A 5,486-nucleotide genomic window follows, 5' to 3' on the forward strand; every position below is an offset into this window, starting at 1 on the left:
GGGGTGGAATAGTGCCCCATCGTTGGTGTCAGTGGGGGGGGGGGAATAGTGCCCCATCGTTGGTGTCAGTGGGTGGGAGGAATAGTGCCCCATCGTTGGTGTCAGTGGGAGGAATAGTGCCCCATCATTGGTATCAGTGACACCAATGATGGGGCACTATTCCTCCCACTGACACTTGCTGACCCTGTTCTCGTATGGTGCTGCTGCAGCCAGCATATGTGGTTGCAGCAGCACCTCTACACAGAACACTTACCTGCTGCTCCGGCACTCAATTTTCACGGGGCCGCTCGGCTCCGCCCCCTCGCCGGTGATTGGCCGCCTGTGTGCCTTTCCTGAGCTACAGTTCTGGCGGCCAATCACCGGTGAGGAGGCGGAGCCGAGCAGCCGCACGAACATCCAGTGGCCGAACTGAAGGAGACGCCGCGCTTCCTGGACCGGATCGTCGTGGGACTGGATCCAGGTAAGAGACATCAGCCCCTGCAAACCCCTGTACTTAATGCCGCAGCCCCCCTAAACATGTGTACCGGCGTATAAGACGACCCCCGACTTTTGAGAAGATTTTCAAGGGTCAAAAAGTCGTCTTATACGCCGGCAAATACGGTATATACTGTAAATCCAATATACATAAAAGCCACAAATGGATGCAGCTCTGTAATCATTAATATATCTTTGTATTTTTCAGAGTGCCCAAGTTTGAAGTGGCGTCAGTATCTTACAATTCCTGTAAGCAGCACTCAGACTGGAAGAGGAGGAAACAGCAGAAGGAGAAAGCCAGTTCACGTGTGAACAAGCAACATGCCGATTGGAAGAGAGAACAGAGTGAGAGAAAGATCATCCCTGTGCTGCTTCTCCTTTCACAGTCCCGTCACAAGCTTGGGTCCAATGAAGCCTTGTCCTCTGTGCGGAAGCAGTGGTCTCTCTGCAGAGGTCAGACACCCCTCCCTGCTGGGTCTGTGCCAGACGTCTCCAATCAGCATGGAGCATGAGCTTTGTTGATTGCAGAGCTATAGGTCTAACTCAATACGAGGCGTGTTGGACTTCTGCAGAGAGACCGCTGATTCCACAAAGAGAAGAAGGGTCCTTCTTCACAGCATTCTGTAGGGGACAGGCGTGTTTGAACCCCTTTTGTTCTGATGCCCCTGGAATGTATTTAGGTTAAATTGGGCTCTGAGCCTCTAGCTGGGTGATTTAGCCCGACGGTGATCAGCGGATTTAAAAGTCGCTTCTTGTGTCAAAGCCTATCTTCCTATGGCATGTGATGTGATCAGGCTGGTTTGTGTTATACGTTTACATCATAGCGTTGGCTTACCGTATTTTTCGCTCCATAAGGCGCACTTTTTTCCTCCCCCAAAAAAAGGGGGAAAATGTCTGTGTGTCTTATGGAGCGGATATGGAGCGGCCAGCCCGGTATTCCCCCCACCGTGTTAGAATACCAGGCCGGCCACTCGGCTCTTCTGTGCAGCAGAACCAGCTCCTCGGTCCTACCTGTTCATCGGTCCAGCGGTGTCCTCACCGTCTTCTCTCCCCGACACCGGCATCTTCAGTGTGGGCACCCGGCTGTGACAGCTTGCGGCTTCACAGCCGGGTGCCCACTGTGCTTTGTGAATGGTCCGGTAGTCTTCTGGGACCTGTCACATGTCCCAGAAGATGGGGAGGGAGGACAACTCCGTGGAAGTGGGAGCGGGTACCTGTCAAATTCGGGTACCCGCTCCCCATGGGACTGCAGTCTCTGGTCATCTCCTGTAGTACATCCGCAGTCTCTGTTCATCTCCTGTACTATGTCAGCAGTCTCTGGTCATCTCCTGTACTATGTCCGCAGTCTCTGGTCATCTCCTGTACTATGCAGTCTCTGGTCATCTCCTGTACTATGCAGTCTCTGGTCATCTCCTGTATTATGTCCGCAGTCTCTGGTCATCTCCTGTACTATGTCCACAGTCTCTGGTCATCTCCTGTACTATGCAGTCTCTGGTCATCTCCTGTACTATGTCCACAGTCTCTGGTCACCTCCTGTACTGTGTCCGCAGTCTCTGGTCACCTACTGTACTATGTCCGCAGTCTCTGGTCATCTCCTGTACTATGTCCACAGTCTCTGGTCATCTCCTGTACTATGTCCACAGTCTCTGGTCATCTCCTGTACTGTGTCCGCAGTCTCTGGTCATCTCCTGTACCATGTCTGCAGTCTCTGGTCACCTTCTGGACTATGTCTGCAGTCTCTGGTCATCTCCTGTACTGTGTCCGCAGTCTCCGGTCACCTCCTGGACTATGTGCGCAGTCTCTGGTCATCTCCTGTACTGTGTCCGCAGTCTCTGGTCACCTCCTGTACTATGTCCGCAGTCTCTGGTCATCTCCTATACTATGTCCACAGTCTCTGGTCATCTCCTATACTATGTCCACAGTCTCTGGTCACTTCCTGGACTATGTCCGCAGTCTCTGGTCATCCCCTGTACTAATTCCCCAGTCTCTGGTTATCTCCTGTAGTATGTCCGCAGTCTCTGGTTATCTCCTGTAGTATGTCCGCAGTCTCTGGTCATCCCCTGTACTGTGTCCGCAGTCTCTGGTCATCTCCTGTACTATGTCCGCAGTCTCTGGTCATCTCCTGTACTATGTCCGCAGTCTCTGGTCATCTCCTGTACTATGTCCGCAGTCTCTGGTCATCTCCTGTACTATGTCTGCAGTCCATGGGTTCAGAATATTTTTTTTGTTTTCCTCCTCTAAAACCTAGGTGCGTCTTCTGGAGCAAAAAATACTGTACATAACATTTCCACATGATAAGGCTAGTTTGTGTTATATTAATACATTGTAATTATGGTTTTTGTTATATTATTACACAATAAGATTGGTTTACCTTATATTATTACAGTATAACTGTGGTTAATGTATATTATTACATGATACGATTGGTTTATACTATATATTATATCATATCTATGGTTCATGTGATATTATTATATGGCATTGTTGGTTTGTTATAATACTACATGATAGAGTTGGTTTACCTGATAATATTACATGATACCATTGGTTTGTGGTATATTATTTCAGCATACCTTTGGTTAATGTATAATATTACATGATGGGATTGGTTTATACTATGTATTATATCATATCTGTGGTTTATGCAACATTATTGTAAGGTAGTGTTGGTTTGTGTTATATTACTACATGATAGTGTTGGTTTATCCGATATGATTACATGATACCATTGGTTTATGTTATATTATTACATCATAACTGTGGTTAATGTATATTATTACATGGTAGTGTTGGTTTGTGTTATATTATTACATGGTAGTGTTGGTTTGTGTTATATTATTACATGGTAGTGTTGGTTTACGTAATATTATTATATGGTAGTGTTGGTTTGTGTTATATTATTACATGGTAGTGTTGGTTAATGTATATTATTACATGGTAGTGTTGGTTTGTGTTATATTATTATATGGTAGTGTTGGTTTATGTAATATTATTATATGGTAGTGTTGGTTTATGTAATATTATTATATGGTAGTGTTGGTTTGTGTTATATTATTACATGGTAGTGTTGGTTAATGTATATTATTACATGGTAGTGTTGGTTAATGTATATTATTACATGGTAGTGTTGGTTTGTGTTATATTATTATATGGTAGTGTTGGTTAATGTATATTATTACATGGTAGTGTTGGTTAATGTATATTATTACATGGTAGTGTTGGTTTGGGTTATATTATTATATGGTAGTGTTGGTTTGGGTTATATTATTACATGGTAGTGTTGGTTTGGGTTATATTATTACATGGTAGTGTTGGTTTGGGTTATATTATTACATGGTAGTGTTGGTTAATGTATATTATTACATGGTAGTGTTGGTTTACGTAATATTATTACATGATAGTGTTGGTTAATGTATATTATTACATGGTAGTGTTGGTTAATGTATATTATTACATGGTAGTGTTGGTTTGTGTTATATTATTACATGGTAGTGTTGGTATACGTAATATTATTACATGGTAGTGTTGGTTAATGTATATTATTACATGGTAGTGTTGGTTTGTGTTATATTATTACATGATAGTGTTGGTTTACGTAATATTATTACACGACGGCCTTGGTTTATGTAATAATATTTAATTCTAGCATTGGTTTATGTTACATCTCCAGAAGACCGGTTCACTTTAAAATTTTCACTGATGTTTCTCCTTGTACCATTCTCCTAGCCCCGATCTTGATTCTTTTGTTGTTCTTTGTGTGCGAAACGGATGGGAGGAACGGCCGTATTCCCATACGGGGAAGAAACAAAAGTGTGAGCAAAATAAAAAATGATAAGCAATGTCAAGTTTTCCGGCAAATGTCCTCTGCGGAGTGGGACCTGGAACAGCCTGGCTCCCCAGCAGAGCAGGGACAGGCAGAGACAATGAGTGTAATCATGCTCGGTGCAATGAAAAGGGCTTCGCCGAGGAAGCTGAAGAGTAGCCATCATCTTGGCAGATAAATCCTAGCCACAATTATTCATTCCGAGTCTCCTGACATGGAGATTAATGAGTTTGATAACCAAGGTTTCCAATGCGCAGATTTAGCCCCTGTTCCAGCAGCCTTCTCTTCCCTTCCCTCTGACTACAAACAGCAGCTCCGGCTACAGGAATGGAAGAGGAGGGAATCGATACATTTGCAGTGGTCATCAACATTTTTGCAAGTTTGCCGTCAGGGAAAGGGGAGATTGACTGCGAGATGTTGGGGATATTGATGTTGGAAAGGAATTGTAGGTGGAATGCTGCCAGGAAGGTGATTGGGTCTTCTTCAGATGGCCAAACAAATCCCAATCTGGTTGTATGATCTCCTTTAGATTTTCGAATGGCTACGTAGTACAAGAACTCACATAGTTGGATATACACTCACCGGCCACTTTATTAGGTACACCTTGCTAGTGCCAAGAAAATCTGCCCCACACCATGACACCACCACCAGCCTGAACCATTGCTACAAGGCAAGATGTATCCACCTCACCATGACACCACCACCAGCCTGAACCATTGATACAAGGCGGGATGGATCCACCACACCATGACACCACCACCAGCCTGAACCATTGATACAAGGCGGGATGGATCCACCACACCATGACACCACCACCACCAGCCTGAACCGTTTATACAAAGCGGGATGGATCCACCACACAATGACACCACCAGCCTGAACCATGGATACAAGGCAAGATGTATCCACCTCACCATGACACCACCACCACCAGCCTGAACCATTGATACAAGGCGGGATGGATCCACCACACCATGACACCACCAGCCTGAACCATGGATACAAGGAAGGATGGATCCACCACCACCACCAGCCTGAACCGTTGGTACAAGGCGGGATGGATCCATGCTTTCATGTTGTTTACACCAAATTCTGACCCTACCATCTGAATGTCGCAGCAACCAGTCTGCCCATTCTCCTCTGACCTCAACAAGGCATTTTCCTCCACACAACTGCTGCCCACTGGATA

Source organism: Staurois parvus, unplaced genomic scaffold, assembly GCF_062004578.1.
Source record: "Staurois parvus isolate SC_StPar_1 unplaced genomic scaffold, SC_StPar_1.0 ptg001992l, whole genome shotgun sequence".
NCBI classification, from domain to species: Eukaryota; Metazoa; Chordata; class Amphibia; order Anura; family Ranidae; genus Staurois; species Staurois parvus.